Source organism: Ranitomeya variabilis, chromosome 1 (assembly GCF_051348905.1).
Source record: "Ranitomeya variabilis isolate aRanVar5 chromosome 1, aRanVar5.hap1, whole genome shotgun sequence".
NCBI classification, from domain to species: domain Eukaryota; kingdom Metazoa; phylum Chordata; class Amphibia; order Anura; family Dendrobatidae; genus Ranitomeya; species Ranitomeya variabilis.
In genome coordinates, this window is record NC_135232.1 from 472,552,589 (window position 1) to 472,578,898 (window position 26,310).

Genomic DNA, 26,310 nt, shown 5'->3' on the forward strand with positions numbered 1-26,310 from the left:
GGTATATTCTCACCCATCATGGTACTGTATATGCTCATCCATCCTGGTATAGCTTCTCCATTCTGGTATATGTTCCCCCATCTTGTTATATGTCCTTATTCTTGTATATGCTACTCCATCGTGGTATATGCCCCCCATCCTGGTATATATCCCCTATCCTTGATATTTATACTTCCTCCGCGAGCACCACACTGGAACACGGAGTGCCGACCACTTTTTGCTTTTTCCTTAATACGATGTGTCTGTGAAGAATATTTGAGATATAATTTCATGTCAATCATTTGTATCTTATTTGGCATGGGATTATAAAAGCCAGCGATGGGCTGAAACGTCTATGGAGTTGCTTTGATGACAATAAAACAGCTGCTACTCAGTATGTGAGTGCCGGGATACTTTGCGTTTCCACTTATCTTATTTACCCCAGTGCCAGCAACATTGTGTAGAGTGGGCAGAGTTTAATGGGGAGGGCATTGCTGCGTAGTGTCTATCAAGATGTTCTTTATACCGCAACTCCATTCTAGTTGGCTTACCAAAGGAATGTTTTCTTTCTTCACAGTAGTATCTATAAGGACGCTTTCTATACATCAACTCCATTCTACTTGGCTCACTAAAGAAATTATTACTATGCTCACTGTAGTATCTATAGGGATGCTCTCTATACAGTATCTCCATTCTAGTTGGCTCTGTTATTGCTGTGCTCACAGTAGTATATAAAAGGACACTATAAGCAACTCGATTCTAGTTGGCTCACTAAAGAAATCATTAATGTGCTCTCAGTAGTATCTATAAGGACTCTCTGTATACAGCAACTCCTGTCACGACACAGCTATCGGGTGACCCAGGACCAGGGGCTCCTTCCCTGTCTCTAACACTAGGGGGCGCCCTAGCTCTCCCTATTCCCCAGGATACTTCCAAAGGTGAAGATGCCTCCGCCTTTGTCTTATCTTCTGAGTTAGCCCTCCATCTGTTCTCTTCCTCCCCCCATGGAAGAGGGGGCGCTACTTTGCTCCGTAGTACACCAATCCGACAACCAAGGCAACACAAACGAGCTATCAGAAAACTCCAGGCATATAAAATATTCACTCACATATAACAGAAGAATTCTTTGGGGCGTGCAGGTGGGGTATAAACCAAAATAGAGAAAGATAGGGAATTACCAGGCAAGCAACAGTCACAGACAACTCCTCCAACTCTCCTCATATGAACTCCTCTCCCTCTGTTAGCCATGCAGCAAATGCTTGCACTGACAAGGATTTGTAACGGAGCCCAGGTTATAAAGGGGAAAGTAGTGGCTAACCGAGCTCAGCTGTGAGCTCAGGGATTTCCAACATGGCCGATTAACACATGTTTTGCCAGAAGAAATGCACACATTTAAAATGAAGCAGAAGTGCTTCTCAGCGCCAAAGTACAGTAGAAGCAATCAGACGCTGCAGTCTTCTGGCTACACACTGTCGCGGTACCCTGTGACAACTCCATTGTAGTTGGCTCACTAAAGGAATTATTTCTGTGCTCACAGTAGTGTCTATAAGGATGGTCTCTATACAGCAATTACATTCTAGATGGCTCAATAAAGGGATGATTTGTCTGCTCACAGTAATATCTGTAAGGACGCTCTCCATTCAGCAACTCCATTCTATTTGACTTACTAAAGGGATGACCAGAATGATGTTGCTGTATGGAGGTCCATGATTACTGTGGTCACAGTAATATCTATAACGATGTTCTCTATACTGCAACTCCATTTTAGTTGGCACACAACAGGGTTGGCTAGAATTGAGATCCTAGACTGAGGTTATTTATGGTCATTTAACCGTCTTGTGTTAGGAAAAAACCCTTATGTGGGTATGTTTTTCCCCCCCCACATATAACAATAGTTTTTACGTTCGTATTGTTTTGCTAATTTTTTTGTGTATTTAAATGTTTCTTTTCTCCAGTCACCTTCCACGACAGCATAGGAGGTTTTCTCCATGCCCTATTGGGAGACAGGAAGCACAAAGTAGTTAAAAGCCCCTCCCACCTCCTACTAGCCAGTGTCTTTAATGTCCCCCATGGGGCATGGAGAGATTTTTGTTTTCTCTTATGCTGTGTGGCCAGCGCTGCAGTATACCTGTCTCTTGTACAGAAGCTGGGCAGTGGTGGTCGTGGGCTCCGCTCTCCTCCTCCATGCTGCTCCTGTCTCCCTTCTTCGCAGTGGATTCGGGACCTCCTGGCCCTCCTTCGCTCCTGCCTGGGGTAAAGCGGGCCAGTGATCCCCATAACCGGAGGCCTCCCTGAGCTCTCTGGCTTCCTTTCCCTCTGTGATCACGCATGAGTCACTTCCGGGGTTTGCGTTCCACAGTGGAGCGCATGTGCTTCCAGGTTCGGCTCTGTGCAGCCTCCCGGCTTCCCAACGTATGCAGAGCATGCTGATCTTGTGACACCTGGTCAGGACCCGGAGGGGGAGGAGGGTAAATCTTTTGGCACTGGGGGCAGGGTTTATTCCCATATAAACCTGACGGAAGACACCTCCAGGTAAGGCTAATCCCTGCAGTATGGATGGTGTGTCTGCTTCCTGACCTGCACCTGCAGAGCCCAGCGCTGCCCCAGCCTCAGTAAGTCTGTGGAGAAGGGTGGGTCCTAGCCCGCAGTCCTGGATACAGTACTGTAGTGGGGTCCCTTTAGTTATACATCTCCCCCCTTTTTTTCTAGGGAGACAAGTCTGCCCACAAAAACCCTACCAAGAAGGTTCTTAGTTGTGCCATCTGCAATAAGAAGCTTCCCTCTCTCTGGGAGAAGAAGCTATGTCAGGAGTGTTCGGATAAGGTGATCAGGGCTGAGCATCCCTCACTCCTGGATGAAATACTTACCCTTGTCAAGCAGGAGGTCCAGTCTTCCTTGACCACTTTTACACCTCCCCCTCCTCCTTCTCTGGGTCCATCTCCCCCTAAGAAGAGAAAGATCCAAATTGAGGATTCTGACTCTGATTCTGAAGGCTCTTATGACTCGACTTCGGAAAAATGGGAGGAATCTTCATCCCATAAGATATCGGAGGCTAAGAAATATCTATTTTCCACATAATATATGGAGGAGTTAGTTGGTGCAGTCCGTAGCACTATGGGTTTGGAGGAGGAACACGTTCTCCAAACAATTCAGGACAAAATGTTTGGAGGATTAAAAGCAGGGAAAAAGATTGGTTTCCAGGTCCATGAAAACATCCTGAACATGATCTCTCAGGAGTGGTAGTCACCAGAGAAGCGGCTGAGCACCCCCTCGGAAATTAAACATAGGTTCCCCCCTAGAGGGTGAATCAATTAGTTGGGATATTCCTAAAGTGGATGTGCAGGTGGCGAGAGCCAAGAGGACTGCACTCCTTTTGACGATTCATCTCAGCTTAGGGATCCAATGGATAGGAAGGTGGAAAGACTGAAAAAAATCCTGGGAGACTTCCACCTCTTCGCTTAAGACCAACATAGCTTCTACCTGTGTTGCCAGATCCCTTTTCCAGTGGCTGGATCAATTGGAGAATTTCATCTCTCAGGGAACCTCAAGAGGGGACCGGGTTCCTGGCTGACGCCTTGGCGGAATCCGTCGTATCGCTGCTAGGTTCCTGGTTCAGTCCTACTCTGCTAGAAGGGCTCTTTGGCTTAAAATGTGGAGTGGGGATGTCACTTCCAAGATCAAATTATGCTCCATCCCCTTTAAAGGTGAATATGTCTTTGGGCCAGCTCTTGATGAAATACTGGAGAAGGCCACAGACAAAAAGAAAACTCTTCCTGAGAAGACCACCAAGAAACGCCTTTTTCGTGCCTCTCTGCCTCAGACCCCTCAAACCAAGAGTAAAGCAAAAACATCCTTGTCCCCCAGCAGCAACACCAACAGGACAAGCAATGACTCCGACTCCATAGTATTATTATTTTTTTATTATTATTTATATAGCACCGTTAATTCCATGGTGCTCTACATGAGAAAGGGGTTACATAAAGAGTTATAGATATTGTTTACAGTAAACAAATTTACAGTGACAGACGGGTACAGAGGGGAGAGGACCCTGTCTGTTACACCACGCTATACTTACCTGTCCGGCCGGCGCGCTCCCGACGCTCCTCCTCGCTCCTCTCCGTCTGGATTTCCTGGCGTTCGTCCCTTCGGCAGTCCGTGCATGCGCAGACGTGCACCTCTCACCGCCAGGACCTCTGGGAGGTCGTGACCCGCTGGCTCCGCCCCCAATATGGCGGCGCCCATCGGGTATTTCTCCCCTGCATCGCACCGGGTAAGACGCCTTTGCGTCTATTGCGTTTGCTGGTTTTCCGCCAGCATTCCCTTAGGTTCCTGTTGTGAATTCTGCTCTTGGGCTCCCTCCGGTGGTTGTAAGTGGTAGCGCTGCTGTCTCTGAGTCGCAGCATTTGTCAGGTGTGTTCACTTTTTGCAATTCTGACTGGGCTATTTAGTCTTGCTTGACCCTTTAGTCAGTGCCAGTTGTCCATTGTTCCTGGAGGATTCACATCCTTTCCTGGTCTCTCCTGCTTTGCTGTTCATTTCAACAAAGATAAGTTCTGGCCTTGATTTTTGCTGTCCACATGCTGTGGCCTTATTGTTCAGTTCTTTTTCATGTTTTTGTCTTGTCCAGCTTGGTCTGTATAAGGATTTGTTTAGCCAAGCTGGTATCTCTGGAGATGCAGATATACCCTCCATATCTTTAGTTAGCTGTGGAGATTTTGTATTTTCTGTGGTGGATATTTTCTAGTGTTTTAATACTGACCGCATAGTACTCTGTCCTATCCTTTCTATTTAGCTAGAAGTGGACTCCTTTGCTAAATTCTGATTTCAGTCTGTGTATGTTTTTCCCTCTCCTCTCACAGTCAATATTTGTGGGGGGCTGTCTATTCTTTGGGGATTTTCTCTGAGGCAAGATAGTTTTCCCTTTTCTATCTCTAGGGGTAATTAGTCCTCCGGCTGTGTCGAGATGTCCAGGGAGTGTTAGGTACATTCCACGGCTACTTCTAGTTGCGGTGTTAAGTTCAGGGTCTGCAGTCAGTACAGGTACCACCTTCTCCAGAGTACGTCTCATGCTGCTCTTAGGCCACCAGATCATAACAGGTTCCCTGGCTCTGATCCCTGCTATTGTTGCTGTGTCTCTCACCTTCTCTGTTCCTGGCGTGTCCTGCCAGTCCAGTGTTCCTGCCGTGTCCTGCCAGTCCTGTGTTCCTGCCGTGTCCTGCCAGTCCTGTGTTCCTGCCGTGTCCTGCCAGTCCAGTGTTCCTGCCGTGTCCTGCCAGTCCAGTGTTCCTGCCGTGTCCTGCCAGTCCAGTGTTCCTGCCGTGTCCTGCCAGTCCTGTGTTCCTGCCGTGTCCTGCCAGTCCTGTGTTCCTGCCGTGTCCTGCCAGTCCTGTGTTCCTGCCGTGTCCTGCCAGTCCTGTGTTCCTGCCGTGTCCTGCCAGTCCTGTGTTCCTGCCGTGTCCTGCCAGTCCTGTGTTCCTGCCGTGTCCTGCCAGTCCTGTGTTCCAGCCGTGTCCCGTCAGTCCTGCATTCCTGCCTCCACCGTTCCTGCCGTATCCAGTCGGCTCTGCGTTCCCGCCATTCCTAGTCGGCCCTGTGGTCCTGCCGTATCCAGCCAGTCCTGAGTCTCCGTTGTCTCCTTCTGTCAAGTGCAAGCATCCTACCGGTTAGTGCTCAGTCCTTGCTTCCTCCATCTGTCCGGTACCTCCACCATTCCAGCTTCTTCTGTTCCCTCTCTGCGCTATCCTCAGTCGTCCCTTTGGCTCCGGCTGTCGCGGCTTCATCCTCCTTGGGCCTGTCCCTAACACTCCCTGTACAGGGGGTGGTACCATCTGGTTCACTCGTCCTCGGGGGCTCTGAAGTCGTGACCCAGAGGGTCCACTTCCTAGTCCTAATACTGTCCTTGCAGACTTACATTCTACGGGATAATGGGGAAGAGACAGAAAGTCGGGGTGCAGCTCGGGTGGTGGTGAGGTGGCAGAAAGGTTATTGCAGGCTGTAGGCTTTCCTGAAGAGATGGGTTTACAGGTTCTGTTGGAAAGATCCGAGGATAGTGGATAATTGGACGTGTGAGGCGTGGAATTCCAGAAGATGAGGGATATTCGGGAGAAATCTTGGAGGCAGTTGTGTGAGGAACGAATAAGTGTGGAGAGAGTAGGAGGTCTTGGGAGGATCAAAGATTACGTGAGGGAAGATATTGGGAGATTAGTTCAGAGATATAGGGAGGGGACAGGTTGTGGATGGCTTTGTAGATCAGTGTTAGTAGTTTGAACTGGATTCGTTGGGGAATTGGGAGCCAGTGGAGGGATTTGCAGAGGGGAGTAGCGAGGAGAGAGGTGGATTAGCCTGCAGCAGAGTTGATGACAGACTGGAGTGGTGCAAGAGAGTTAGCGGGGAAGCCACAGAGGATGGTGTTGCAGTAATTGAGGCGGGAGATGATGAGTGCATGCACAAGAGTTTTAGTAGCTTGAGGGCTGAGGAAGGGACGGATTCTGGCAATATTTTGGAATTGGAGGCGATAGGAGGTGGCAAGAGTTTGGACGTGCAGTTTAAATGACAGGGCAGAGTCGAGAGTTACTCCGAGGCAGCTGATTTCAGAGAGCATGATGCTGTTTACCATAGTAGATCGATCGGGTGGGGGATACGCGAGATGGAGGAAAGATTATGAATTCAGTTTTGTCTACATTGAGTTTTAGGAAGTGAGAGGTGAAGAAGGAGGATATGGCTGATAGACACTCCAGGATTCTGGACAGCAGAAAGGTGACATCTGGGCCAGAGAGGTAGATCTGAGTGTCGTCTGCATACAGGTGGTACTGGACGCCATGGGACTTTACGAGATGTCCTAGGCCAAGGGTATAGATGGAAAAAAGTAGGGGCCCCTGGACACAGCCTTGAGGGACACCAACAGAGAGAGGGCGGGATGAGGAGGTAGTGTGGGAGTGGGAAACGCTAAATGTGCGGTCGTAGGGAGGCTCTCAAATTTTTTCCATCAATGGCAGGTCATTTCCAATTGCCAGTGGGTCCTCAATGTTGTCAAGGAGGGCCACCTTATAGAATTCAAATCCTCCCCTACTCAGGGTCTAAGAGTCACCTCCCTGCCATCTCAGGGAGCCCAAGACGTACTGATCTCAGGTCTTCAGGATCTGTTAAATCGAATGCAATCTCCCCAGTACACGAGTGGGGAAGAGGTCACTACTCCTGCCTCTTTCTAGTGAAAAAACCTTCAGGAGATTTATGTATCATCATAAATTTGAAAATTCTCAACCGTCACATCACGTATCGGAGATTCAAGATGGAATCAGTGAAATCGGCAATTCCCCTGATGGGACTTCATTACTTTATGGCAACCATTGACCTGAAGGATGCTTACTTTCACAGTCCAATACATCATCACCACAGAAAGTACCTCAGGTTTGCAGTCTTACAAAACCAGCAGGTGAAGCACTATCAGTACAATGTGCTTCCCTTTGGCATTTCCTCACCACCAAGGATTTTCTCCAGGATAATGTCAGAGGCAGTGACCAACATCAGAGGGCAGGGCATCTGCATCGTTCCTTATCTGAACGATCTCCTAATCATAGCCAATCTGCTCAGACTCTCAGGAGTCATGTAGTGAGGTCTCTAGACATTTTACAATAACTAGGGTGGCTCCCAAATCTAAAAAAAATCAAAACTCCAACCCTCCACAATAAGAAGGTTCCTGGGAGTTCTACTGGATTTGGGAAAACAGATGTTCTTACCAGAGGATCATCGCCTGACTATGATAACCAAGGTATTCAGAAAACAGAGGTCCCCTACTCTTCTTGCAGCCATGTCTGTCCTAGGCTCCATGACTTCTTGCATTCAGTCAGAGCCTTGGGCTCAGGCCCATTCCAAGGTCCTACTGCCTCATATTCTCAGGAGCTGGAACAGGAATCCCAGCTCACTGAACAGGAGAATTCAGACACCAGGCCGAGTAAAGGCTTCCCTGGCTTGGTGGTTGAGCCCCAAAAATCAAGGCAGGGGTATAGCCTATTCTCAAAAGCATCTAGTCACCGTAACAACAGATGCCAGCAAGAGAGGCTGGGGTGCTGTAGTATCCCATACTCCTTTCAAGGGACTCTGGCATTCAGAGACAAGTGGCAGGACCTCCAATTTCAGAAAGCTGAGGGCAGGGGAGGAGGCCCTTCTTGCAGCAGACAACCTAGTCACTGACAGTCACGTCAGGGTATTTTCGGACCTCACCACCGTAGCCCACCTCAGACATCAGGGGAGCACGAAGTTTGACAGCTTGAAGAACGTATCAAGCCCAATATTTTGTTGGGCCGAAAAACATCTCTCCCTGATGGCAATCCACCTAAAAGGGTCCTCCAACCTCCAGGCAGATTTCCTGAGTCGCCAGGACATACAGCCGGGAAAATGGAGCCTGACGAGAGAATCTTCCAGATGCTGGTAGCAAGATGGGGTCTGCCAGAGATTGACTTATTCCCCTCAGCCCAAAATACACATGTCAAAACCTATTTCTCCCTGAACCCCAGGGCAGTTGATGCCTTCGCTCAGCAGTGGAGCTTCCAGTTAACCTATGCGTTTCCTCCAATTCCGATTCTGGCAAGGACTCTTCGGAAAATCTGAGATCAGTTACCAACCATCCTAGTGGCTCCATTGTGGCCAGGAAGGAGCTGGTTCAACCTTATCATCAATCTCCAGATAGACGGTCCAGTTCAGTTACCACTGGGAACTGACCTTCTCTTGCAGGGACTTCTGCATCATCTGGATCCTCAAAAGCTGAAATTAGCTGCTTGGTTATTGAAGGCCACATATTGCGTGCAAAGAGCCTTTTGGACAAAGTAATTTCTACCTTACAAAAGTACAGAAAACCAGTCATCAATGCCATTTGAACGCCAGAGCGGCGTTGGGAGAAAACACACTCGCAAGATGACTTCACTGCATTCAAACAGGCAACACTCGCTTTTAAATCTGCTCTCACCTCTGCTAAACAGGCCTACTTCACAACCCTCATATATTCCCTATCCTACAACCCCAAACAGTTATTCAAAACCTTTAACTCCCTCCTCCACCCCCCACTGCCCCCTCCAACCTCCTTCATCTCTGCTGAGGACTTTGCCACACACTTTAAAAATAAGATCGACCAGACAAGGCAAGTCTTCATTGTTCAACCCCTTTGTATACCAGACCAATGCCCAAACCTCATAACCTCCCTATCCAAAATCACTGAAGGGGGGGCTTAATTGTCTCCTCTCCAAATCGTACCTCACCACCTGTGCACTTGACCCCATCCCACCTCCTCCCTAACCTCACCACCACACTTATCCCATCCCTAACCCACCTCTTCAACCTATCACTAACTTCTGGCACCTTCCCTTCTGCTTTCAAACATGCCACAATCACGCCTATCCTTAAAAAGCCAATCTTCGATCCAACTGCTATGTCCAGCTATCGCCCAATATCTCTTCTCCCATTCACTTCCAAACTCCTGGAGCAGAACGTCCACTCAGAACTTTCCTCCCACCTCTCATCTAATTTGCTCTTTGACAATCTACAATCTGGTTTCCGCCCCCATCACTCAACTGAGACAGCCCTGACCAAAATCACTAACGACCTACTTACCATCAAAGCTAACGGACAATACTCTGTACTCCTCCTTCTAGACCTGTCCTCTGCTTTCGACACAGTTGACCACAGCTTCCTACTACAGATCCTCTCCTCCTTTGGCATCAAAGACCTCGCCCTATCCTGGATCTCCTTGTACCTTTCCAACCGCACATTCAGCGTCTCCCACTCCCACACTACCTCCTCATCCCACCCTCTCTCTGTTGGAGTCCCCCAAGGCTCTGTTCTAGGACCCCTACTCTTCTCAATCTATACACTTGGCTTGGGACAACTCATAAAGTCCCATGGATTCCAGTACCACCTCTATGCTGATGACACTCAGATCTACCTCTCTGGCCCAGACGTCACCGCTCTGCTGTCCAGAATCCCAGAGTGTCTATCAGCCATATCCTCCTTCTTCTCTTCTTGCTTCCTCAAACTCAATGTGGACAAATCTGAACTCATCATCTTTCCTCCATCCCATCATCCCATAGATATTCCTTACCTGACCTATCTATCGCAATCAACGACATCATAATTTCCCCCGTACTGGAAGTCTGCTGCCTCGGAGTAACCTTTGACTCTGCCCTGTTCTTCAAACCGCGCATCCAAGCTCTGTCCACCTGTCGCCTCCAGCTCAAAAATATCTCCAGAATCCTTCCTTTCCTCAACCGTCAATCTATTAAAATGCTTGTGCATGCCCTCATCATCTCCCGCCTTGACTACTGCAACATCCTTTTCTACAGCCTCCCTGCTAACACCCTTGCACCTCTCCAGTCCATCCTTAACTTTGCTGCCCGACTGTTGTGATTCGGTTCGTGGGCTCCCCCGGTGGTCTCTTGTGGTATTGGTGTCCTGCAAGCTTTGCCTTCTCAGTTCACCTGTTCCTATCAGGATGTGGGAGTATCCTATTTAACCTTGCTCCTCAGTCATTCTAATGCTGGCCATCAATGTATCCAGAGTGATTCTGTTGCATGTTCCTGCTCCCAGTTTTCTGCTCAGCTAAGTTGGACACTTTAGTCCTTAAGTCTATTTTTGTATGTTTTGTCCAGTTTGCACTTATGTGAATCTCTGCAGCTGGAAGCTCTTGTTGGGCTGAAATTACCACTCCAGTGGCATGAGTTGTCACATGAGTTAAGGTAATTTCAGGATGGTGTTTTGAAGGGTTTTGCAGCTGACCGCGAAGTCCTCTGTTGTATCTTTCTGCTATTTAGTTAGCGGGCCTCTCTGTGCTAAATCTGCTTTCATACTACGTGTGTCTTTTCATCTGCTCTCACCGTTATTATATGTGGGGGGCTGCTATCTCCTGTGGGGACATTCTCTGGAGGCAAGCCAGGACTGTGTTTTCTTCTACCAGGGGTAGTTAGTTCTCCGGCTGGCGCGCGGCATCTAGAGACAACGCAGGAATGCCCCCTGGCTACTTCTAGTGTGGTGTGTAGGTTTAGCATCGCGGTCAGCTCTAGTTTCCATCACCCGAGAGCTTGTCCGTTTATTCTATGCTTCTGATGTTTCCTTGCCATTGGAAACCATAACAGTATGGCCAGCCCAAATGTTTAATCTATAGGCTGAAGCAGGAGAGAAAAGGAACTGTATGAAACCTTTTTTTTTTTTTTTTTCCTTCCTTCCGCTGAAGTTGCACTCCAGCTCTAATTGCAGTCTCCTGTTTTCCTCTCCTCTTAACCCCTGAATGGCTCAGACTTTATCTGTTGAAATATGGATCCCCAGAGTCTGGCTACCAATTTGAATAATCTTGCCTCTAAAGTTCAGAATATACAAGATTTTTTGTTACATGCTCCTCGGTCTGAACCTAAAATTCCTATACCGGAGTTTTTTTCTGGAGATCGATCTTGTTTTCTAAATTTTAAATACAATTGTAAATTGTTTCTTTCGCTGAGATCTCATTCTGCTGGAGATCCTGCCCAGCAAGTAAAAATTGTTATTTCTTTACTGCGGGGTGACCCCCAAAATTGGGCATTTTCATTGGCACCAGGGGATCCTGCGTTGCTCAATGTGGATGCGTTTTTTCTGACTTTGGGGTTGCTTTATGAGGAACCAAATTTGGAGATTCAGGCTGAGAAAGCCCTAATAGCCCTCTCTCAGGGGCAAGATGAAGCCGAAATATATTGCCAAAAATTTCGAAAATGGTCTGTGCTTACTCAGTGGAATGAGTGCGCTCTGGCGGCAATTTTCAGAGAAGGTCTCTCTGATGCTGTAAAAGACGTCATGGTGGGGTTTCCTGCGCCTACGGGTCTGAATGAGTCCATGACAATGGCAATTCAGATTGATCGGCGTTTACGGGAACGCAAACCTGTGCACCAGTTGGCGGTGTCTTCTGAAGAGGCACCACAGAGTATGCAATGTGATAGCTTTCTGTCCAGAAGCGAACGACAGATTTATAGGCGCAAAAATCATTTGTGCTTCTATTGTGGAAATTCTACTCATGTTATATCAGCATGCTCTAAACGAACAAAGAAAGTTGATAAATCCTCTGCTATTGGCACTTTGCAGTCCAAGTTTATTTTGTCTGTAACTCTAATTTGTTCGTTATCTTCTATTGTTGCGGATGCGTATGTGGATTCTGGCGCCGCTTTGAGTCTTATGGATTGATCCTTTGCCAGGCGCTGTGGGTTTGATCTAGAGCCTCTGGAAGTTCCTATACCTTTAAAGGGTATTGATTCTACACCATTGGCTAGTAATAAACCACAATACTGGACACAAGTGACTATGCGTATGACTCCAGACCATCAAGAGGTGATTCGCTTCCTTGTACTGTATAATCTACATGATGTGTTGGTGCTGGGATTGCCATGGTTGCAAACTCATAACCCAGTCCTTGACTGGAAAACAATGTCTGTACTAAGCTGGGGATGTCAGGGAAATCATGGGGACACATCTTTGGTCTCCATTGCTTCATCTATTCCCTCTGAAATTCCTGAGTTTTTGTCTGATTATCGTGAGGTTTTTGAGGAATCTACTCTTAATTCTCTTCCTCCTCACAGAGATTGCGATTGCGCCATAGATTTGATCCCTGGCAGTAAATTTCCTAAGGGTCGTCTATTCAATCTGTCTGTACCTGAACATGCTGCCATGCGAGAGTATATTAGGGAGTCCTTGGAAAAGGGACATATTCGTCCTTCTTCGTCTCCTCTTGGAGCGGGGTTCTTTTTCGTAGCTAAAAGCGATGGTTCTTTGAGACCTTGTATTGATTATAGACTCTTGAATAAGATCACAGTCAAGTATCAGTATCCTTTGCCATTGCTGACAGATTTATTTGCTCGCATTGAGGGGGCGAAGTGGTTCTCTAAGATTGATCTTCGCGGTGCGTATAATTTGGTGCGAATTAAGCAGGGGGATGAGTGGAAAACCGCATTTAATACGCCCGAGGGCCATTTTGAGTATTTGGTGATGCCTTTTGGTCTGTCAAATGCCCCTTCGGTCTTTCAGTCTTTTATGCACAATATTTTCCGTGAATATCTGGATAAATTTATGATTGTGTATTTGGACGATATCTTGATTTTTTCGGATGACTGGGAATCTCATGTTCAACAAGTTAGGAGGGTTTTTCAGGTTTTGCGGACCAATTCTCTGTTTGTTAAAGGTTCAAAGTGTGTTTTTGGGGTTCAGAAGATTTCTTTTTTGGGGTACATTTTTTCCCCCTCTTCTATTGAGATGGATCCTGTGAAGGTTCGGGCTATTTGTGACTGGACGCAACCGACTTCTCTTAAGGGCCTTCAGAAATTTTTGGGCTTTGCTAACTTTTATCGTCGATTCATAACTGGTTTTTCTAGCGTTGTCAGGCCTTTGACTGATTTGACTAAAAAGGGTGCTGATGTTGCAGATTGGTCTCCTGCTGCTGTGGAGGCCTTTCGGGAGCTTAAGCGCCGTTTTTCTTCTGCTCCGGTGTTGTGCCAGCCTGATGTTTCTCTTCCTTTTCAGGTGGAAGTTGATGCTTCCGAGATCGGAGCGGGGGCGGTTTTGTCGCAGAAAAGTTCAGATTGTTCAGTGATGAGACCTTGTGCGTTCTTTTCTCGAAAATTTTCGCCCGCCGAGCGAAATTATGACGTCGGTAATCGGGAGCTTTTGGCGATGAAGTGGGCATTCGAGGAGTGGCGTCATTGGCTTGAGGGTGCTAAACATCAGGTGGTGGTCTTGACTGATCACAAAAATTTGATTTATCTTGAGTCGACCAGACGTCTGAATCCTAGACAGGCGCGCTGGTCGTTGTTTTTCTCCCGGTTTAATTTTGTGGTTTCGTATCTGCCAGGTACTAAGAATGTGAAGGCGGATGCCCTTTCTAGGAGTTTTGAACCTGATTCCCCTGGTGATTCTAAACCTACGGGTATACTTAAGGATGGGGTGATATTGTCTGCTGTCTTCCCAGACCTGCGACGTGCTTTACAAGAGTTTCAGGCGGATCGGCCTGATCGTTGTCCGCCTGGTAGATTGTTTGTGCCGGATGAGTGGACCAATAGAGTCATCTCGGAGGTTCATTCTTCTGCGTTGGCAGGTCATCCGGGAATTTTTGGTACCAGAGATTTGGTGGCTAGGTCCTTCTGGTGGCCTTCCCTGTCTCGGGACGTGCGTACTTTTGTGCAGTCTTGCGATGTTTGTGCTCGGGCCAAGCCTTGTTGTTCTCGGGCTAGTGGGTTGTTGTTGCCCTTGCCTGTTCCTAAGAGGCCTTGGACACACATCTCTATGGATTTTATTTCTGATCTCCCTGTTTCTCAGAAGATGTCCGTCATTTGGGTGGTGTGTGACCGCTTTTCTAAGATGGTTCATTTGGTGCCCTTGCCCAAGCTGCCTTCCTCATCTGAGTTGGTGCCCCTGTTTTTTCAGAATGTGGTTCGGCTGCATGGTATTCCGGAGAATATCGTTTCCGACAGGGGATCCCAGTTTGTGTCCAGATTTTGGCGGGCGTTTTGTGCCAGGATGGGCATTGATTTGTCTTTTTCGTCTGCATTTCATCCCCAGACAAATGGCCAGACGGAACGTACTAATCAGACCTTGGAGACTTATTTGAGGTGTTTCGTGTCTGCTGATCAGGATGACTGGGTCTCCTTTTTGCCGTTGGCTGAGTTTGCCCTTAATAATCGGGCCAGTTCTGCCACTTTGGTCTCCCCTTTCTTTTGCAATTCAGGGTTCCATCCTCGTTTTTCATCTGGTCAGGTGGAGTCTTCGGATTGTCCTGGAGTGGATACCATGGTGGATAGGTTGCATCGTATTTGGGGGCAGGTGGTGGACAATTTGGAGTTGTCCCAGGAGAAGACTCAATGTTTTGCTAATCGCCATCGTCGTGTTGGTCCTCGTCTTCGTGTTGGGGACTTGGTGTGGTTGTCCTCCCGTTTTGTCCCTATGAGGGTCTCTTCTCCTAAGTTTAAGCCTCGGTTCATCGGTCCTTATAAGATTTTGGAAATTCTTAACCCTGTGTCTTTTCGTTTGGACCTCCCAGCATCCTTTGCTATCCATAATGTCTTCCATCGGTCATTATTGCGGAGGTATGAGGTACCACTTGTGCCTTCTGTTGAGCCTCCTGCTCCTGTGCTGGTTGAGGGTGAATTGGAGTACGTGGTGGAGAAAATCTTGGACTCCCGTGTTTCCAGACGGAGACTTCAATATCTGGTGAAATGGAAGGGCTACGGTCAAGAGGATAATTCTTGGGTTACAGCTTCTGATGTTCATGCTTCTGATTTGGTCCGTGCCTTTCATAGGGCTCATCCAGATCGCCCTGGTGGTTCTTGTGAGGGTTCGGTGCCCCCTCCTTAAGGGGGGGGTACTGTTGTGATTCGGTTCGTGGGCTCCCCCGGTGGTCTCTTGTGGTATTGGTGTCCTGCAAGCTTTGCCTTCTCAGTTCACCTGTTCCTATCAGGATGTGGGAGTATCCTATTTAACCTTGCTCCTCAGTCATTCTAATGCTGGCCATCAATGTATCCAGAGTGATTCTGTTGCATGTTCCTGCTCCCAGTTTTCTGCTCAGCTAAGTTGGACACTTTAGTCCTTAAGTCTATTTTTGTATGTTTTGTCCAGTTTGCACTTATGTGAATCTCTGCAGCTGGAAGCTCTTGTTGGGCTGAAATTACCACTCCAGTGGCATGAGTTGTCACATGAGTTAAGGTAATTTCAGGATGGTGTTTTGAAGGGTTTTGCAGCTGACCGCGAAGTCCTCTGTTGTATCTTTCTGCTATTTAGTTAGCGGGCCTCTCTGTGCTAAATCTGCTTTCATACTACGTGTGTCTTTTCATCTGCTCTCACCGTTATTATATGTGGGGGGCTGCTATCTCCTGTGGGGACATTCTCTGGAGGCAAGCCAGGACTGTGTTTTCTTCTACCAGGGGTAGTTAGTTCTCCGGCTGGCGCGCGGCATCTAGAGACAACGCAGGAATGCCCCCTGGCTACTTCTAGTGTGGTGTGTAGGTTTAGCATCGCGGTCAGCTCTAGTTTCCATCACCCGAGAGCTTGTCCGTTTATTCTATGCTTCTGATGTTTCCTTGCCATTGGAAACCATAACACCCGACTAATTCATCTCCTCGCTACTCCTCCGCTTCCCCCCTCTGCAAATCTCTTCACTGGCTCCCATTCCCTCAGCGTATCCAGTTCAAATTACTAATACTGACTTACAAAGCCATCCATAACCTGTCTCCTCCATATATCGCTGAACTAATCTTCCGATATCTTACCTCACGTAATCTCCGGTCCTCCCAAGACCTCCTTCTCTCCTCCACACTTATTCGCTCCTCATCCAACCGCCTCCAAGACTTCTCCAGAACATCCCCATCCTCTGGAATTCTCTGCCTCAACACATCCGACTATCAACCACATTCGGATCCTTCAGACGGAACCTGAAAACCCATCTCTTCAGGACAGCCTACAGCCTGCACTGACCCCGCTGCCTCCTCATCACTACCGGAGATACTGCCTCACCAACACCGGAGCTCCTGCAACCCTCAACCTATTGTCTCCTTCCCCATAATCCTGTAGAATGTAAAGGTACCGTCACATTAAGCGATGCTACAGCGATATAGACAACGATGCCGATCGCTGCAGCGTCACTGTTTCGTCGTTGTGTGGTCGCTGGAGAGCTGTCACACAGACAGCTCTCCAGCGACCAACGATGCCGAAGTCCCGGGGGTAACCAGGGTAAACATCGGGTTACTAAGCGCAGGGCCGCGCTTAGTGACCCGATGTTTACCCTGGTTACCAGTGTAAATGTAAAAAAAACAAACACTACATACTTACATTCCGGTGTCTGTCGGGTCCCCCGGTGTCCGCTTCCCTGCACTGTGTAAGCGCCGGCCCTAAAGCAGAGCGGTGACGTCACCACTGTGCTCTGCTTTACGGCCGGCCGGCGCTGACACAGTGCAGGGAAGCGGACGCCAGGGGACCCGACAGACACCGGAATGTAAGTATGTAGTGTTTGGTTTTTTTTACATTTACAATGGTAACCATGGTAAATATCGGGTTACTAAGCGCGGCCCTGCGCTTAGTAACCCAATGTTTACCCTGGTTACCAGTGAAGACATCGCTGAATCTGCGTCACACCGATTCAGCGATGTCAGCGGGTGAGCCAGCGATGAAATAAGGTGCTGGCCTTCTAGCTCCGACCAACGATATCACAGCAGGATCCTGATCGCTGCTGCATGTCAAACACAACGATATCGCTATCCAGGACGCTGCAACGTCACGGATCGCTATCGTTATCGTTGTTAAGTTGTTCAGTGTGAAGGTACCTTAATCCCACAAGGTCAGGGTCCTCGCCCCTCTGTATCAGTCTGTCATTGTTAGTTTGTTTACTGTAAGTGATATCTGTAACTTGTATGTAACCCATTCTCATGTACAGCACCATGGAATCAATGGTGCTATATAAATAAATAATAATAATTTATAGCAAAGTGTGGAAAAAATGTTCATCCTGGTGTATTCCTAACGTACCAGATCCATTCCACCCTAATATTTCACAAATATTGAACTTCTTACAGAAAGGGATAGAGTTGGGCCTCAAACCTAGTACCTTGAAGGCTCAGGTCTTGGCCCTGAGCTCTGTATTTGATCAGGACTTAGCCAACCATCATTGGATTAAAAGGTTAATGGTGTCAGCCCTCAGACTACGTCCCAGGATTCAAACTGTTATCCCCTCCTCGTATCTAAATTTAGTCCTCAAAGGCCTCACACAACCACCATTTGAACCTCTATCCTCCTGTAGCCCTCATCTTCTTTCGTTCAAAACAGCCTTCCTAGTCGCTTTAACTACGGCAAGATGAATAGGGGAATTACAGGCATTGTCTATAAAAGAACCTTGCTTAATAATCAGAGAAGATGGTATAGTTCTTCATCTTGATCCGTCTTTCCTGCCCAAGGTGGTTTCCGATTTCCACTGTTCACAAGACATCCTACCCTCCTTTTGCCAGAATCCAACAAATGCAAAAGAGGAGGAATTCCATACTCTCGACGTACGATTTTGCACTACTTACAGCAAGCCAAATCATGGAGGGTTAACCAGAATTTGTTTGTTCACCCATTGGGTTGAAATGAAGGAAAGAAGATGCCAAAGAGTACCATCGCAAATTGAATAAAAAAGGGCCATATCTGGAGCATATCTAGCCCAGAATATGACACCACCCCTCCGGGGTCAGGGTTCATTCAACAAGGTCTATCTCAGCCTCCTGGGCTGAAAGAGCAGGTGAATCCACCGAGCATATCTGCAGGGCCGATACATGATTTTCATTTCATACTTTTACCAGACACTATAGATTGGACTTACTGTCCAATAGGGATTTAGCCTTCGGCCGAAAAGTTCTTCAGGCTGTTGTCCTTCCCTAGTGGAGAATTGGTTGGTATTCCTCTTATGCTGTCGTGGAAGGTGACTAGAGAAAATAGAATTAGTCTTAGTAATTAGTAATTCGGTTTCTAGGAACCTTCTACGACAGCACTATTTCCCTCCTTATGTTCATTGGATAATTCCTGGCAATTTAAAGGTAACCGATGCTATGGTGTTAGTTGTAAGTCCCTGCCGAATAGGAGTTGGGAGGGGCTTTTAACCTCTTTGTGCTTCCTGTCCCCCATTAGGGCATGGAGACAACCTCCTATGCTGTCGTGGAAGGTTCCTAGAAACTGAATTACCAGTAAGACTAAATCTATTTTTTTTAAATTGTGTGCTAGGATTTATACACTGTGTTCCAAATTTTTATGCAAATTCGATTTGTGTCATAAAGATTTAATTGTTTTGTTTTTCAATTAAACTCAAGGATGGTATTGTGTCTCAGGGCTCAATGGATCACTGAAATCAATCTTAAACACATGTGATAATTAGTTTTCCAGGTGATTCTAATTAAAGGAAAACTACTTAAAAATGATGTTCCACATTATTAAGCAGGCCACAGGTTTCAAGCAATATGGGAAGAAAAAGGATCTCTCTGCTGCTGAAAAGCATTAAATAGTTCAATGTCTTGGACAAGGTATGAAAACATTAGATATTTCACAAAAACTTCAGAGTGATCATCATTTTGTGAAGAGATTTGTGACTGAAATAGAGCACAGAGTTCATGCATATAAAGGCATAATGAGGAAGGTTTCTGCCAGACAAATTAATTGGATTAAGAGAGCAGCTGCCAAAATACCATTACAAAGCAGCAGTTATTTGAAGCTGCTGGTGCCTCTGGAGTCCCTCGAACCTCAAGTGTAATGTGCTGCTGTAGTGCATTATAGTGCAACCTCCACCAGGGGGAGCTGGTGAGGGAAGAGAGGTTGTACACACAGCGTAGCAACACTGAATAGCAGCACAGGTGCCACAGGTAACGAAGGAGAAGTTAGACAAGCCAAGGTCATACACAGATCAGCTCAATACACAGGGGCAGTCAGAAGAATATTCAGGGACAAGCAAGAAGTCAGAGCCTACCGGAACGTGGTTATCAAAACGTGAGACGTAAGATGAAGTCGGGGTACAAACCAGAGTCAAAGCCAGTCGGGGAGTGTGGTATCAGAAATGGAAAACCAGGGGCAAAGTCCAGAGATCAGATCAAGTCATACACGGGTACAGGCAGTCAGAAACACACAGATCACTAGTACTAGTACAGTACTAGCTCAAGCCAGGAAGCAAGAACTATCACTAACACTGGTCAGCAGGCTGTGACGGACTGAAAAAGCCCAGCTAGCTCCAGAACAAGGCTGAGAAGATTAACCCCTGCATGACCAGTCTCGAGAGAGGAAAGAAGAAAGTAAACTCCGGACTGGACCATGACAGTACCCCCTCTCTCAATGGGGGCCACAGGACCCCCAGGCTTCCCTGGATGACAAGCGTGAAAGGCCTGGACCAACCGATCAGCATGGACCGAAAGCGCCGGCACCCATGACCGGTCCTCAGAACCGTACCCTTTCCAATGCACCAAGTTCTGAAGTGAACGGTGGAGCATATGAGAATCCACCACCTGTTCCACCTTGTACTCGGTCTGGCCATCTACCACAACAGGCGGCAGGTGTGAGGGAGACTCACCAGAGGAAGGCACCGACGGCTTCAGAATTGCCTTATGGAACACATTGGGGATCCGCAACAACGGGGGCAAACGCAGGCGAAAGGCCACAGGATTAATCACCTCTAAAATCTCATACGGACCAATAAATTTGGGACCCAACTTAGCAGAGGGAATTCTCAGCCTTATATTTTTGGTGGATAACCATACCTTATCCACCACCTGATAAGCTGGCCCCACAGAATTTCGTTTATCCGCAAAAAATTAATATTTGCCCTGAGCCTCCCCAATGTTTCTCTGAACCTCCCTCCAGACCTCCCCCAACCGCAGAAAGGCCGAATCAGCCCCTGGACACCCCGAATCCAGTCAGGAAAACTCACCAAAATGAGGGTGAAACCCATAGTTGCAGAAGAATGGAGAAGCACCAGTGGACTGATTGACCCGATTATTGAAAGCGAATTCCGCTATAGGTATTGCAGAGCACCAAACATCCTGTCTAGACGTGACAAGACACCGTAAAATCTGCTCCAAAGACTGATTGGTCCTTTCAGTCTGACCGTTGGTCTCAGGATGGTAGGCCGATGAAAAGGTCAGACTGATGCCCAGCCTTTTACAAAAAGCCCACCAGAATTTTGCCACGAATTGCACTCCTCTATCAGACACCACACTGACAAGCACACCATGCAACCGGATCACATGCGCAATGAATAATTTAGATAGAGTCTCAGCATTAGGGAGGCCTGTTAATGGTACAAAATGTGCTTGTTTACTGAACCTATCAACAACCACCCAGATCACAGTTTTGCCATTAGAGGGGGAAGATTGGTGATAAAATCCATGGATAGATGATTCCACGGTCTATCCGGAATTGGCAGTGGCACCAATTCCCCGGCCTGCCGTTTGCGGGAGATTTTTGCTCGGGCACAAGTTTCACAGGACGACACAAACCCAATGATGTCAGAAGTCAACCAGTCATTCAATCCATGAGATTACCTTGACGTTTGGTGGATGGGCTCACATTTTTTGGCCAAATTTTGTGCTAAGCATCTCATGTTTTTTCATAGATTTCACAAGCCATTATGCTATTCACATTTCATGTATCGCACATTCCCTTGCTTTAGTACAGTTGAGTGCAGCCATTGGTCTATTTGCTATGTAAGTCTTTTTTGGTTATGCACCAGTTCAGACCTATATTTGCTATGTACTATTTTTTCTGACTTGAACGCCCCGCCCTTCACCATGCTGTGATTTTAATTACATCCAAACACAGTTGGTTCCGACCTTCCTATAAATGCAGGCTTTACCATGTTATTAGCCAGAGGTAAGTGTTCACACTAGGTAGACAGGTCAGGGACCCATCCGATCCATGAGATTACCTTGACGTTTAGTGGATGGGCTCACATTTTTTGGCCAAATTTTGTACTAAGCATCTCATGTGTTTTTTCATAGATTTCACAAGCCATTATGCTATTCACATTTCATGTATCACACATTCCCTTACTTTAGTACAGCTGAGTGCAGCCGTTGATCTATTTTTCTATAGAAGTCAACGAGGGCCACCAGAATAACCTAGTGATGGCTTTACAAGTGGCCGAGATTCCAGGATGCCCACTCAAAGCAGAGTCGTGGAACTCCCGAAGCACCCTTAACTGATACTGGACAGGCACAAAAAGCTTATTTTCAGGTATGGATGACGGAGCCAGAGATTGGGCCTCACAAATCTCCTGTTCCAATCTCAGGGACATCACAGCCACCACCACCCCATGCTGAAGAATGGAGGAAGGAGGCTCAGGAGGTGATTCCGGATCTAGGCTGCGAGACAAGGCATCCGGCTTCACATTCTTGGACCCTGGTCTGAAAGTGATGGAAAACTGAAATCGGGAAAAAAAAAAGTTAAACATTTGGCTCGATGTAAGACAGGTTCTTGTGATCAATAATGACAGTGATACGATGGACCGCCCCCTCCAAAAAATGCCTCCATTCTTCAAACGCCAATTTAATGGCCAATAAGTCTCGGTTACCCACATCATAATTCCTCTGAGCAGAGGAAAATTTTCTTGAAAAGAAGGCACAGGGTCTTAAGTTAGTTAATGTGGTGGGGCCCTGGGACAACACAGCCCCCACCTCAGAAGCGTCTACCTCTATGATAAATGGTTTAGACAAATCAGGTTGAACCAGTACAGGGGCAGTCATGAAATGTTTTTTTTTTAATGAAGAAAACGCCGCTGGAGCTGACCAGTCTTTGAGATCAGCCCCCTTTTGAGTGAGATCAGTGAGGGGTTTGACCACTTGAGAAAACCCCTTGATGAATTTTCTGTAGTAATTGGCGTAACCCAGAAATTGCTGAAGACCCTTGAGATCTCTGGGTTGCACCCAATCCACAATGGCCTGTACCTTCCTAGGGTCCATACGAAACCCCTCAGCGGACAAAATGACCCCTAGAAAGGACAATTCTTGAGTGAAAAATGAACACTTCTCCAGTTTGGCAAAGAGTGAGTTCTCCCTGAGCCTCTGGAGAACTTAGTCTGTTAGAGGAATATATGAGTATATCATCAAGATAACCACAAAGCGTCCAATAAAGTCAGAAAAAACATGATTAATGAAATTCTGGAATACCGCTGGTGCATTAGTCAAACCGAACTTCATGACCAAATTTTCAAACAGACCCTCAGAGGTGAGAAATGCAGTTTTCCACTCATCCCCCTCCCGCATACGGATGAGATTGTATGCTCCCGAGGTCCAATTTAGAAAACCACCGGGCCCCGACAATTGATTGCACAAATCAGGTATAAATGGGAGAGGATAAGTGTTTCTAACGGTGATCTTATTCAGTTCTCGAAAATCGAGGCATGGGCGTAAACCACCATCTTTTTTACAAAAAATAACCCTGCCGCCACGGGAGAGACAGATGGCTGAATATGCCCTTTACGGAGCGGAGGCTTTCAGAGATATACTCCTTCATAGCAGCCCGCTCAGGGCCGGAGAGATTGTACAGGCGGGCTTTGGGCAATTTGGCACCGGGAACAAGATCAATGGCACAATCGAATGGGCGGTGTGGTGGTAGAACCTCAGCCTGCTTTTCGGAGAACACATCCTCAAAGTTCTTCAGGTATTCCGAAATACCCTCCAGACTGACGCATGACATAGACACAGTAGCAAGACAATTTTCAGAACAATTAGGTCCCCATTTAACAATATCTCGGGACCCCCCAGTTAATAACTGGGTTATGCCGTTGCAACCAGGGAAACTCCAACACCAGGCCAGCAGGGAGGTTATCCAAAACAAAGCATGACATGCGCTCCTGGTGCAGGGCCTCCACCTTGAGGGTGAATTCTTTAGAAATGAAATGGAGACCATCCTTTGTGAGAGGTGTAGAGTCAATAGCCACAATTTTTAAGGGAGTCTCCAACCCAACTGTCCCTAATCTACAACGGGCCACCAGCTTAGAGTCAATCAGGTTCAGGGATGACCCACAATCTACAAAAGCCGAAGTATGAACAAAGCTGTTATCCACCCCAAGTTCCACCTTTAACAGTATCTTTGCAAATGAAGAAAAAGCTACCTGAGAGTCTGACTTCCACAATGATCACCCAGACACAGCTGCTTGTTAGACGGTGGACAGGAGGAGCAGTCCTTTTTCCAATGTCTGGGATCTCCGCAGTAAAAACACAGCTTTCCATCACGCCGCCGTTTCCTCTATTTCTCCTGGAGGTCAGTGGCTCCCACCTCCATAGGTTCAGATGGAAGCAAAACATCAGGGTTAACAGGGAACAACAGAATCCCTCGTTGTGTAAGACCTCTCTTCCATAGCCTCCGATCCATACGGATAGCCTGAGTCATAGCCTCCTCCAAAGAGCTGGGAGGTGGATGGAGAGCCAGAGCGTCCTTCAAGCAATCCGACAGTCCCTTTCTGAATAGACATCTCTGCGGAGTCATCCCAAGACACCTCAGTGAACCATCGACGGAACTCGGAGCTATACCATTCGGCTGAGTGTTTCCCCTGAACCAGACCCATAATGGTGTCCTCTGCCACCCTAACACGGTCCTTTTCATCATAAATAAGTCCTAGGGCCTCAAAGAACCTATCTATGGACCTCCGTTCAGGGGCAGTAGGGGGCAGAGTGAAAGCCCAGGATTGGGGTCCCTCCCTAAGTAAGGAGATAATAATCCCTACCCGCTGAGTCTCATCCCAAGATGATCGAGGTCTAAGAAAAAAACATAATTTACAACTCTCCCTGAAAATGTAAAATTTATCTTTTGCCAGAAAACGTGTCCAGAAGTGTAACCGAGGGTTCCGGAGATTGCAAAACAACATCCACAGAGTCACAAGGTGGATTAACAATATGAGAGGTGTTTCCCTGCACGGTCTTAACAGTCTCAGTCAGTTTTTTCTGTAAGTGGTTATGAGACGTGACAAGGGACTGATGTTTCACAGAAAAATCCCGCATCATCTGCGTCAAACTGGACACTTGATCTGCCAAGTTATGCAGCGGATCCATGACCAGAGAAAAAAAAGAGCAAAATCCCGTTTAAATGTGGTTAGTGATAATGTAATGTGCTGCTGCGGTGCAGTATAGTGCAGCCTCCCCCATTTGAAGCTGGTGAGGGAAGAGAGGTTGTACACACAGCGTAGCAACACTACGCATAATAGCACAGATGCCACAGGTAACAAAAGAGTAGTTAGACAAACCAAGGTCATACACAGAGAGGTCAGCTCAGTACACAGGGGCAGTCAGAAAAATAGTCAGGACAAGCAAGAAGTCAGAGCCTACTGGGAACGTGGTAACCAAAACGTGAGACGTAAGACGAAGTCGGGGTACAAACCAGAGTCAAAGCCAGTCTGGGAGCTTGGTATCAGACCAGGGGCAAAGTCCAGAGATCAGATCGAGTCATACATGGGTACAGGCAGTCAGAGGCACACAGATCACTAGTACAGGTCAGGGGCTCAAGCCAGGAAGCAAGAACTATCACTAACACTGGTCAGCAGGCTGTGACGGACTGAAATAGCCCAGCTAGCTCCAGAACAAGGCTGAGAAGATTAACCCCTGCATGACCAGTCTAGAGAGAGGAAAGAAGTAAACTCCAGACTGGACCATGACATCAAGGTGTAGGATCCTTCAAAGGCTTGCTGTGGTGCATAAACCTACAGTTCGGACACCCCTAAACAGTGTTCACAAGCAGAAATGTTTGCAGTGGGCCCAGACATACATGAAGACTAATTTTCAAACAGTCTTGTTTACTGATGAGTGTTAAGCAACCCTGGATGGTCCAGAAGGATGGAGTGGTAGATGGCCACTATGTATCAGCAAGGCTGCTATGTCAGCAAGGAGGTGGAGGAGTTTTGGGCCGGAATCATGGGGAACCAGCTGGTAGGGCCCTTTCAGGTTCCTGAAGGTTTGAAAATGACCTCTGCAAAGTATATAGAGTTTCTGACTGACAACTTTTTCCATGGCATAAAAAGCAGAAACGTGCCTTCAGGAGCAAAATCATCTTCATGCATGACCATGCACCATCTCATGCTGCAAAGATTACCTCTGAGTCATTGGCTGCTATGGGCATAAAAGGAGATAAACTCATGGTGTGGCCACCATCTTCCCCTGACCTCAACCCTATAGAGAACCTTTGGAGTATCATCAAGCAAAAGATCTATGAGGGTGGGAGGCAGTTCACATCAAAACAGCAGCTCTGGGAGGCTATTCTTGACTGACATGTAAAGAAATACAAGCAGAAACTCTCCAAAAACCTCACAAGTTCAATGGATGCAAGAATTGTGAAGGTGATATCAAAGAAGGGGTCCTATGTTAACATGTAACTTGGCCTGTTAGAATGTTTTGGAGTTAAATAGCATTTTTGTTCTGTGAATGTGACCTCCTAATGCTGCAAATTACACAAATGTGTATTTTCAGTTCTTTAAAACATATCAAATGTTTAGAAATTCTACTGTGCCTAATAATTTGAAACAGTGCATTTTGAGTTTTTATTCATTTTGGAGATTATACTGTTATCATTGGGAGATTTCTTCAATAAAATTCGATGTATACTTTAACGGGTGATGACTTTTATTAGACTGACTGTCATTTGCACCGACCATTTAAGAAAATCCGAGAAAAATGTAATTTGCATAATAATTTGGAACATGGTATACTCCTGCAGATACAAATATGTTAAAATGGTTTTCCACTTTTAGGGACATGGGCCTCAAATGGCCTTATATACATCCAGCATCCGGCGCTGCCAGGCAAGTGCAGGGGCCCTGAGCAGATGGAGGGGTGCCCACTCACCGAT

At 47.0% G+C, this 26,310-nt stretch overlaps 1 protein-coding gene across 1 annotated transcript in view; it reads right to left on the reverse strand.

The window, feature by feature from the left end:
• The window catches only part of XPA (XPA, DNA damage recognition and repair factor), a 34,276-nt gene extending 32,020 nt beyond the window's left edge, over positions 1–2,256 (reverse strand). Inside the window, exon 1 of the mRNA XM_077250774.1 lies at positions 2,108–2,256. The gene's annotated coding sequence lies outside the window, so the exon portion shown is untranslated. The remainder of the gene's footprint in view (positions 1–2,107) is intronic.
• Between the last annotated feature and the right edge of the window lie 24,054 nt (positions 2,257–26,310).